This window comes from Pinus tabuliformis, chromosome 4_2 (genome assembly GCF_031772625.1).
Source record: "Pinus tabuliformis cultivar Carrire ecotype Pingquan chromosome 4_2, CPIR1, whole genome shotgun sequence".
Lineage (NCBI taxonomy): Eukaryota > Viridiplantae > Streptophyta > Pinopsida > Pinales > Pinaceae > Pinus > Pinus tabuliformis.
This window is the reverse complement of record NC_142304.1, coordinates 1,108,728,074-1,108,740,748: the sequence shown is the minus strand read 5'-3', so window position 1 is coordinate 1,108,740,748 and position 12,675 is coordinate 1,108,728,074.

Genomic DNA, 12,675 nt, shown 5'->3' with positions numbered 1-12,675 from the left:
CTTTCATCCATGAACAATATTTTATTCTCATGTCCTGGGTTCTTGCACACTATAAATGAAAACCTCTTGAAATTGAATTTCCAATCAAGTCCCTTCTCATAGATGGGAATTTTAGAGTAGAGCATCGGGGAATGGAGACACATCATGAACATGGGGTTTATGTTCTATTTGTCTATAACAAGAAATGGAAGCTAACTACTTGCCACAAAAATATAGCAGTGCTACGAAGGTAGTTGGTGTTGTGGATGCTCCTTATGATGCAATTTTTAAACCTATCATGGAGATGGATGAAACTCGATATGAATGGGATTGAAGTTTTAACCATGGAAGCAACATAGAAGAGGTAGATGGTCACACTGCAAATCTATATCACAAGTTATCATTGGATTGGTTTTCAATGTTTGTATGGGGATGTGATTTGTGTTACATATGTTATTGGTGATTAAATGATGATGGAATTTATTTTGTTCTATTTCGCTCAAGGGTGTTGAAGAATGTAACTAGTGTCGGTATTCATAATTGTACTTGATTCATGACGTAATATATTTGTCAAAAGAAATAAAATGAAATTTTATTATTAAGGAAACTGGCTTATTAAAGAATGGGTTTCATGCTTGGGTCAATTTCTTTATAGGTCAAAACCTCCATTGCAGGATTCTAGGGTTTATGTTAAGTGTCATTTTCCATGTCATAATGTAAAGAACCCTTCTTAGAAATTATTTGTCAAGAAAGAAATTTATTTTCATGTAAATTAGGTCTTTTAGGTCTCTTCCACCAAGTCATCCTCAGGGAAGGAAACATCGGCCTCAAGGAAGAATTCAATCACCTAGAAGTACTATATATAAATAGCAACTCAACTCATTTAGAGACACTCACTCATAAAGTTTGTACTGCAACTTCTAGGAAAAGAAAAGGTGCAAAATCCAAGGGTCAAGAAGGAAGAATATAACAAATAAGGAGGTCATCATCTTGAAAAATAAATTGAAATTTCTCTCTCCTATTCCACGGGTGCAAATTTTTGGAGTGCTACTGAAGGGTCGAAATTCTGTAGCTGGGAAGTCAAATCTCTGGATTGTTGTTGGGGTGAGATTGTTGGCTAAGAAGGGACTACTACATCATCTTGGAAGGCTGACTTGGTGGAGGAGGAATGTTTATTTGTCTAGGGTCTTGTCTTATCTCATTTGAATTACTCAAGGAAGATTTCTTTAACTGGGTTTTCCCTTATATAGGGGTTTTAGCCCTAGCTGAGTGCCTACATCTAGTTTCCTTAACCTTCGTGTTTTGGTTTTGGTAATTTCTTGATGAACTTAAATAAAAGAAGAACATAAGAAAGATAATAAGAACTCAAAGAAATCACAAGTAATTATCAAACAATAGAAAAAAATCCTTTCTAATTTTCTAACATGGTATCAGAGCTAAGGTGAAAAAGGAAGAAAAAGGCAGGCTAAAGATGTTAATTTTTTAGATTGTTCTATGTTGTATCAATTACTTTAGCCCAATTCAATACTTCAAATAGCAATGTTTCCAATTACAATTATTCTTTCCATTCATCAATAGTAATTTAATATAGAACAATAAATGCAATGACAAAGGAGACAATCAACACATCAACAAGAGACACCAAATTTGGTCAAAGACCAAGGAAAAACCCAATATGGGGAAACCATTTGAAATTATTCTTCTGTTATATTGTCATAAAAAATTTAGCAAAGAGCACAATGAGACCAATACAATATCTAGCAAAATAACCCAATGCAAATCTGAAATAGACTTCCAGAGTCACTGTAGTGTAGAGAGAAACACTTCAGCTTTCGGTCGACTGTGGTCAGCTTTAGTCAAGTGTGAAACCTTAGCTCAAAACCCCAGTCACTCCCTTCAGGTTGTCATGTGAGCGGCTATAGAAACCCAATCACTCTTTTGGCCTCTGTATGCATGTGACTATAGTCAAATTAGCCCATTGACATGTGTGCAGCCGAAAAACAGAAACCCTAATCCGTACAAACCTCAAACCTAAAACTTCGGACCCTGTGCAAGCTTTATGTGTCTAACTTGTGCAAGCAAAATCAAAAAGAAGAGAAGAAGATGCTTAGTTAGTGTTGTCCAAATGAGCTCTAGGTCACTTGTATTTATAGGCTTCCATGGGTGTCCAATAATGTCCAATTGATGTTGAGGCCGACCTGTCCAAATGTGCATGTGTGAGTATTTAAATACAAAATCCAACTTCTCCTTGTCCAAAAGAGGTGAGCTTTATTGGGCTCATTGTACTCCAATAATCTCCAATTGATGTTGAGGTCAACCTGTCCAAATGTGCATGTGTGAGTATTTAAATACAAAATCCAACTTCTTCTATTAGATTGTCATCAAATGTTCATCAGAGAGTACAATGAGCCCAATACAACATCTAGGAAAATAACCCAATACAAATCTAAAATAGACTTCGAGAGTCACTGTAGTGTAGAGACAAACTCTTCTGCTTTCGATCGACTGTAGTCAACTTCAGTCAAGTGTGGAACCCTATCTCAAAACCCCAGTCGCTCCCTTAAGGTTGTCATGCAAGCGGTTATAGAAACCCAGCTGATCTCTTGGCCTCTGTATGCGTTCAAATGTGGTTGAATTATCCCAGTGACATGCATGCAACCAGAAAATAGAAACCCTAATCTATAAGAACCTCAGACCTGAAAATTCAGACCTTGTGTGAACTTTCTTTGTCGAACTTTTGCGAGAAAAATCAAAAAGAAGAGAATAATATGCTTGGTTGGTGATGTCTAAATGAGCTCTAGGTCACTTGTACTTATAGGTTTCCATGGGTGTCCAATAATGTCCAATTGATGTTGAGGCCGATCTATCCAAATTTGCATGTGTGGGTACATAAATTCAAAATCCAACTTCCTCTTGTAAAAATGAGGTGATCTTTAGGTCGATTTTGGTCCTATTGAAAAGAGGAACTCAATGCCATCATCATCTCCATCATATGAGTTTTTGAAGTTGGAATTTTATCATAGTTTCCTATTTTAACAAAAGATCTATTGAAGAAAAGGAGATCAAGAGAAGGTCGTTTTAATGAAAAAGAATTATATAAAACAATTCTATTATCTATAGGAACTATGTCAAACCCGATGAAGGGAGAAAAAAAAATAGAAGGAGCCTCCAACAATAGGGCCTGGAAAAAGAGAATAGATCTCATCCTTGAAAAGAGAAAAGTTTTGAATCTTGTTCGAGGAAAAATCAAGAAACCTACATATGAATCAAGTGAAGCAGAGAAAGTAAAGTTTAGAGAAACAAAAATATTGGCTATGAACCTAATAGTGGATGGAGTAAAGGACAACCTCATTCCATACATATCCAATATAAATTCCTCTTAAGAAATGTATGAGGCTCTACCTAAATTATTCATCATCAAGAATATTGGTCAAATAGCAAGTCTTAAGAATGAATTAAGGACTATTAAGATGACAAAAGACAACATCGTATCATCTTACTTTATAGGATATCTAGAATCAGTGATGAACTCTAAGAAGTAGATGAATTTATCCCAGAAAAGGAGCTTGTAATCACTGCTCTTCTAGGACTACCAAAATCTTGGAGTGCCTTTGCATCAAGACTCAACAGTTGGAAGGATACTCCAACATTTGAACAAATGTGGAATGCACACAGTCAAGAAGAAGCTCGAGTATCATTAGTAAAAAACACAAGGAGGATGAAGAATAAAATACCTCTAATGCTTACTTTGCTCATCACAAAAAAAAGGAACCTTCAAAAGGTTCAAAAGACCAAAGAATAAAGTTGACCTATCCAAGATTGAATGTTACAATTGCCACAAGATAGGTCATTACAAAATTAATTATCATGAGAATCCAAGGAATAAGAAGAGAGATAGGGATCAAGCAAATGTTACTGATGAAGCTCCACCTAAGAAGAAGAATACTGATGAAGCTCCACCTAATAAGAATAAGACCGAAGAAGAATTGAAATTCAAGGACTTATATTACTAAGTCCTCTCTCTCTCTCTCTCATATATCCCTCTTAGTCTTATAGTTTAAGTTTTTAGTTGTTTTCCTTTATGTTTTGATTTATAGAATTTGTAGGTCTAACATGTATTGTTAGAACATTTTGGAATTTTTTATAAGTTGTAGGTGTCCCTCAATGAATGGATTAAGAGGGATCCTTCACCATTTTACCAAAAGATAAGTATCTTGTTTCTTGTTTCCTATTTTATGTTTGATTTCCCTCTCATATCAATATTTGGTTGTATTATATACTAATAACATTTTCTTTATATTTTCCTTGATTAGGAGGAAGTTTTCATAATACACAAAAGCTATGAAGAAGACTTCAAAGGATAGACTTGAAGCATGGAAGACGTTATAATGCAAAAGAAGCGCTTCAAGCATTGATTTCCTACAAGGTTTGTTAAAGAACAACTCAAGGTATGTCTTAGACTATAAATTCTATAATAAAGTTCTCTTCATGTGAAAGGTATGATCATTCTTCTTTAAAATTCTTGCTTTACATTACTAACATCGTTATGTCTAGGGTTTTGAATCAAAAATATTCTTGTTAAGGTGATTAATCATTAGATTGAATCTACCCTCATTATATTTCTTGTTGAACCCTAAAAAGGTTCACTATAAAACCCTATGTCAATATTTATGAAACCCTAGCCTACTTAGGGTTGTTGATGAAGTCTAGAAATCCTATTCTTTAGAAGTGTAGAGTTTTGGTATTGTTATGATGGAAACCCTAGTCCTTTAGGGTTTGATATCAATTTATATGTTATGTATTGAAACCATAGATCTTTAGGATTTGGAAATTTAGGGTTTATAAGGAAGACCCTTGTATTAGCTTCAATAAGGTCCTAGGAACAAATCCCTAGGTGTATATTCATCTGTATGATTGATACCCTAGTTTAAATGAAATTGTTATATTGATGATTGTGTTTTGGATTTACCTAGTATGTGTGAATATTGATATGAGATGCTAGTACATGAAATCATATATATATGTGTGTGTGTGCGCGCGCGCGCATGTGTGTATGTGTGTATACTAACATAATTATTGACTCTCATGTTTTACTTTGTGAAATATAGGGTTTGTAACAAAACCCTAGTAGAAGATTAATATTCTAGTATGCGATATTTTTCAATATAATGACAACTTCTAGGGTTTGCTACAAACCCTAATAGAAGTCTGACAGGTAAAAATAAATTGTTGGAACCTTATACGTATAGTAGAATTATTATTTGATTGAATGTTCATATCTAAGGATTTGTGGTGTGCAATGAAGCATAGTAAAGTCTAATAGTAATATTGAGACCCTAGATGTAATGAGACCGATATCTTGATTAAATTGCTTTAAGTCTTGATGATGTAGTCTAGGGTTTGTGACAAAAACCCTAGCAAGAAGTTGAGTATGTATTTTTTGTTAATTATAAGCCTAACTAAGTTTATTTGTTTGATATCTAAAGTCTAAATGATTCCATTATAGTAATATATTTTGATATAGTTAACTTCGTGCTTCTATATGTTTGTATTTGGTTGTGATTGCTATTAAAGTTTTGCAGGTACATAATCTTCAAGATGGCAAAGATATTCGTAAATGAAAAATAATGATGGGTGTGATGAAGGAATCTATAAGGATAACAATGATCAAGATGACCTTGATGAAGTTGTGAAAGCTTGAAGTTTCTTTGATATTATAGAAGAAGAAAATTTGTTAATCTCCCTAAGTTAAGAGAGGGTATATTATGAGTCACGATGGATACCTTGAAGAAGAAATCAAAGAATGAATAGACCTACAATGTATTAAGGAAGTCTTGATGATGCTAAAGAAATGAAAGAAGAAAAGATTTTGAATAGTTGAATATGAATAACTAAGTGGCATCAAGATGATTGAGAACCCTGAAGGTTTGCGTTTACTTGTATATGTATATTTGAAATTTTATTGTTGATTAGGGTTTGTGTTTGAACAAGAAATCTCTCCATAAAGAAGGATGAACACTTGGGAAGAATGCTTAGACAAATGGATATATCTACTTTATTAGGGAGAGATGAAGCATATAATAGAAGATGCTTGGGAGGACATATTATCGGCCTATGTGTTGATGTCTAGATACCGAAGAGGGAGGGTGGCATTGATCAGGGAGCTCAGACCTTGGATACACACCTAGATCCCTAGGTTTATGTTAGCAAGTAAGCCTTATGGTACCTAGACTGGTTGAAAGCTTGAGTCCATGTTAATCCCACCCAGATAGAATACCCTAGTCAAGTTTCTAGTCCATAACACTAAGTGTGTTAGAACTCTTCGTAGTTCATTTTGGAGATCTTCCATGTACCTCTATATATATTTGTAATTATGAATACCTCCCTAGTTAAGAGGGAGTGTTGAAGAATGTAACTAGTGTTGGTCTTAATAATTGTACTTGAGTTATGATGTAATATATTTGTCAAAAGAAAGAAAAAGAAATTTTATTATTAAGGAAATTGACTTATTAAAGCATGGGTTTGATGCTTGGGTTAATCATTTATAGGTTAAAGCCTCCATTGCAGACTTATAGGGTTTATGTCAAGTGTCCTTGTCCATGTCATAATGTAAAGAACCCTTCTCAGTAATCATTTGTCAAGAAAGAAACTTATTTTCATGTAAATTAGGTCTTCTAGGCCTCCTCCACCAAGTCGACGTCAAGGGAAGAATTCGATCACTTATAAGGACTATATATAAGCAACAACTCAACTCATTTGGAGACACAAATTCATCACGTTCATACTACAACTTATGGGAAAGGAAAAGGTGTGAAATTCAAGGGTCAAGAAGGAAGAATATAGTGAAGGAGGTCATCATATTGCAAAAGAAACCAATTTTTTTCTCTCCTATTACACACGTTCGAAGTTCTAGAGTGTTGTTGGAGGGACAAAATTTTGTAGTTGGAGGTTGAAATTTTGTAGCTGGGAATTCGAATCTTTGGATTGTTGCTGGGGTGAAATTGTTAGATAAGAAGGGACTACTAAATCATCTTGCAAGGTTGACTTGGTCGAGGAGGAAGGTATGTTGGTCTAGGGTCTTGGTCTATCTCATTTGAATTACTAAAGTAACATTTCTTTGATTAGGTTTTCCCCTATATAAGGTTTTAGCCCTGGCTAAGCTCCTACATCCGGTGTCCTCGACCTTCGTGTTTTGGTATTGGTAATTGCTTGATGAACTAAAATAAAATAAGAACATAAGAAAGATAATAAGAACTCAAATAAATCAAAAGTAATTATCAAACAAGAGAAAATATTTTTGCCTTTGATTTTCTAATAAAGGGAACATGCAAGCTGCGTTTTTCAACCTAGTTTTGTATGATTCAATATTGAGAGTGGGGATTTACGATAGGTCCTTTGAAGCCATGCAAAAAGGGAGAACCTCGATCTCGAATCCAAAATCTTATGAAAATGAACTTGAAAGGATGGAATGATGGTTATCTTCCAAGCTTCTAGTAGCATTGCCTACTTCAAATGCTAATAGTGTTGATAGTTTACTTGAATGTTTCTCTAAGATGGATGATTGTGATGAGTTGCCATACATCCAAATAATGGAAAACATGTGCTCTAATCCTATTTTAAAGAAAGGTCAGAAACGATAACAAGCGCCCGGTAAACCCAACTTGTCTATGGGTCAAATGACTAGAGGTGGTGACAAAAATCAAATTGAACCCTAGATTGACAAGACACATTGACTACATTCTTAATTAGGTAAAAAGACCAGTTAAGAGTACAATGAAGCACAGGCTAAAACTAGAGTCACAAGAATGAAATTGATTGATCAATTTTGGTGTCAAGATGAAATCAACATTTCAGGGCTATAAACTCCTTCGAATATTTCAATATTGGTTTGAGCAATCTCATTCATGATAAATGGAAGGTCACTTGTTACACATTTTTCTACTTTTACTATGGTAAAATTATTTCATATTGTATCCTAATTATTGGTTGTGTGCTTGCAGGGCTGAAGTTGCTAAGAGGGTTGTTGGCACTATAAAGTTACACTCTGCAACCTCAAAATCTATTGTATTTCTTTTATCATTTTGCATTTTTTGTCATATTATTGAAAATAATAAATGATAAAAGTCATCCAAGAGTCATGTATGATATGAAGAGTACATAGGATTCAAATAAGTCGACAAAAATTGAAGAGTCATGGGGAATATAGTAAATCACATCCCCATCTATATAAGTATTTCCTTATACCTCTTACAAAGGGCTTTTAGCATTTGACTTAGTTTACCTTAGAGATAGTTGTTAGTACTCGGATCTTTAAGTTCTCTTGCTCTTGGCAGGTAGTAGGTTGAGTTTTGGAGAGGCTAGACAGTTGCAATGGATATGATATGACAAGCCCTTATTCCACTATTGGATTTTGATGGGCATGTAGTGCATGTACCTAAACTCTAGCATTATTAATGAGAATTTCTTCATTTTTGGCATAGATTCCCATGCATTCCTCTGTTGGTTGTAATGGCTAACCAATACTCCAATCATGTGTGAATGTGTGCTTTCATGTGGGTAATATGTTGACGAACTAATTTGTTTCTTATTTCTCATGTGTTGGCTTGAATCCATGTTTTCTCATTCAACGTTAATACTAGTAATCAATTGTGAACTAATTTTTAGCTAACTGTGGAGTAGGTAAATATCCTTCGTGGACAGAGGTGACCCCTCTAGCCTAATAGTGGGTCTAGCTACAAATAGAACAACCTAATGTAAACTTCCTTGACTAGAATCGAATAAGAGGGCCTACCTCTTAGAACGCTAATATGTTTGATGGTGATCTCGCTCCTTTTCTCCAGCTTCCTTTCATTCTTTCCGTTCAAATACCTTAAACAAACACACAAGAGACAACAACAAACGTGATAGCATACAATCTCATTCAATCTACTTAAAAATTAAAGGAATCTTAAGCCATCAAATGTAATATGACAATGTAGGAAATAAACCATTAGTTGTATTAATATACCTCAGAAGGAAATACAACCAAAGCCTTGACATTGTAGGTCTCCTCCAATGTATCCGGGTTCCAACACCACTGCTAGCATCTCATGGTTAGCCTCAACAATGGAAGTTTAAGTCTTCTTCCCTTTAGTTCCAAACCAAACCAAACACATTATTCTCCCTTCACAAACATAAACTAGAAGGCTAAAGCTATATATATCTTGTTGGTTATTCAAGCTCCAAAAAAGACTAGTTCAACTTGGAAAAGGAGGATTTTATATAGCTTTGATGGAGGGGAGATGGTTCCTCTTATGATGGGAGAGGGCTTATCTCTTTGGTTTATTCCATCTTAATAGGGGAAAGGAGCCCAAACAGACTCTCTCGGCTCTATCTAGTTGAACCATTTACCAAAATTCCGTTCACGAAGCTTCTAAACCTGGAAGCTTCGACTCCATTTTTAAAAACTTGCCAAAAGAGGGTCAACGCGAGTGATGAAGGGCTCACTTGCGTCGTTTAGTGCTAGGTTTGGTTTCACAATCTGTAAATCAGTGCGGGGAAGGAACTGAGCACTAACGTTGGTCTTGAAAGCTGGGATTGAAGGAAGATTCTTGGGAAATGATGCAAGAGGGAAATGTTCTACACATGAAGAGGGATGTAAAGGCATGCTCTTCATGATGGGAAAGCATATAGAATTCATTGGTCCTCTAGGATTAAGGAACGGGGAACATAGGGACAGTGAAAAAATGTTGTGTAACAAATGCCCCCTAAAGTGTGAAGGCTGAACTAGAGTGAGGGGTGAAATTCTTTACAAGTAGATCCGTGGAACCAGGGACAACTACAGGAAAACCTGCAAGAAAGCATAGATACATATTCATCGCTGGAAACTCTAATAAATGATACATGAATTGTGGTATGGACACATCCATCTAGAGAAAGATCATGTAAATGGATCCAAGGTATGGGTGCAACCATCTAGTAAGGAGGATCATATCGAACCCAAGGTATGGTTGCAACCATCCAATAATGAGAAGGATCACATATAACAACTCATGGTATGGTCGTAGACATCCATATGAAAGAGACATGTATATTAGCATGATCATGCCACATCACCTTGCAACCTGGACTTTAGTAATCTGAGCCCAGGGTCTTGCGCTCCAACACGACCCGATCAAAGTACAAATTCTAACATGTGAATAGATGTGTCGAAGTCGAACATGCTAGAAAGTCACTTGATTATTGGTCAATGATGTGAACCGTTAACAAGCGCGAGAGAAACCACCAATAATGACAATGGCTCTCAAGGTACCAGTAGCACAATCCATGGAATGTGAATAAGGAATTGAAGTCGAACACCCATGAAATCACCCGATCGAAAGCCAATGATGTGAACTTGTCATTGAGTGCGAAGAACTTTCCATTAGGGCATGCAAGCTATAAGGTACTAGAAGGGAGTCTCTCGGCCAACTTCCCGGATAATGCGCTGAAGTCGACAGGAAGTGACCTTGTCAAAGAGGGACATGATGTATCCCACATCATCGACATGAGACAAAGGGATGTAATGATTATCGATGATACAGAGAATCAGGAATGAGTGTAACAGTAGAATCATAACTCTTGAACATATCAGCGACACGACTCTGGAGTTTGGCATCTTTTGGATCCATAGGATCGGAGGTCATGATGACATGGTAGAGATAAAATGGAAAGGAAAAAATGAATGGCCAAAACCCAGGAAGGTCAACGATGAAGCGAGGATATCCCAACTCGACACAGAATAGAAAGTGTCATGTTCAAGAGTGAGTTGTCGACACAACTATTGGCATCATGACACAGGTTTGGCACTATGGCACAAGTGTTTTCCTTGATGGCAACTCACTCAAAGGGCAGATCACAGTTCAAGCTCTCAAAATGAAAGAAAATGAGGTATACGCAAGTTCCTCTTAACAAAATCGCGTATACATGCGGGTGTACCGATCAAAAGGCGCGTATACGTATGCATGCACTTTCATGCAAAGAAAAGCACGTAAATGTGGGGAAATTTAGGGTTGGTCCATGGTATTTAGTCCGAAATATTTGAACCTATGGTTTTGGTCCTTGGCATTGCATCCAAAGTGTTGAACCCAGGTATTGAGTCCCTAGTATTGGATCTCTATGGTTTTGGACCATGGTTTGAGTAAGACCTAAGTCTATAAAAAGGGAAGGAGATCATTTGGCCAGAGAATCAACTAAAGCATTGAATATCTTATGAAGAGCAAGATCTAGAATACTGTCATTGGGTTATGGTGCATAACTAGATATGAATCATGGAGGAACCTGAGTGCAAGGAGAAGGATAAGTTCTATTGATGGGTCAAGATCTTAAGGCGGTTTGAAGAGAAGTATCTTTTTGTAATTTTTTTATCTGTTATATTTGGTGCATGATGTGATCTATAAATATGATAATCTGGGTATAACTAATGTCTGAATAAGTAAAAAGGATAAATTATCATTTATAGATCTGTACGCAGGTTCAGCGCAGCAGAGGCGCGTATACACACTGGTTCACTAACTTAAAAAACGTATACGCAGGATGGCCTTGATAGAAAAGTGTATGCATGCAAGTTCCACATATTGAAGTAGCGTATATCTCATGAAATATGTTTTAGTTGCTTCTGTTTATTGCTGCAGTGTTCTGGGTTCAGAATTGGTGTTTGTTTACTGGTACTGTTTTCTGGTTACATCATTCTGAGAAGTTATTGGTTGATTCAGTATTTGTTTGTACAAAGGAGTTTGGTTAATGCAGATATACTTGACGTTTGATTGATATTCATGGATCCAGTTTGAAAATTTATGAAACATGGTCCCTAGAAGAAAAGAGAAGGTTGTAGCCTTCTGTAGGTCAGCACCTACGTACTAGTACCTCAGCTGGTACAAGAGCAAAGGGGGTTGTAGCTCCCTTCCAAGAGAAGCTGGAGAATGAGAGAAGGTTGTAGCCTTCTGCAGGTAGTAGCCTGCGTACTGGTATAAGACTGCACTAGTACAGAATCTTTGTAAAATGAAGTTTCTAATTTAAAATAAGATAGAGACAAATTGCAGCAGGTGGTTTTCACCCACATTGGGTTTCCACCTTACATCTTGGTGTTCATGTGTGTTGATTATGTGTGATGATTTGCTCTGCTTTACTGCTCCTGTTTACTGATCATATGGTTAAATAATGTTCTGATGCACTCATTAAGAAGCAACTAATTGATTTATAAGTTTACTGCATATACGCTGGTTGCATTATACACAGTTGCATATACACGCTGTTTTACTTAACTGAAGTAGCGTATATGAATCTGAATATGGAAATGAAAAAGATTTATTGATTAGATAATACTGATTCACCCCCCCCCCCTCTTAGTATTATTTTCAACAATTGGTATTAGAGCAGGTCCTTCAGAATAAGCTTGATCGCTTGAAGGAAGATCTACCATCATGAGCAATTACGAGAATGAAGCATTGATCAGGCCACCAATTTTTTATGGGAGCAACTTCGTCTATTGGAAGGTAAGAATCACAGCATATCTTCAATCTCTTGGTACAGAAGTCTGGGATATCGTGGAAACAGGATACACATTTCCATTAGCAACTCCTACAGATACGACTGGTAAGAAGCAGTATGAAACAAATGCAAAGGCTGTCAATACTCTATTAGGGAGTCTATCTCAATCAGAATTCATCAAGGTTATGC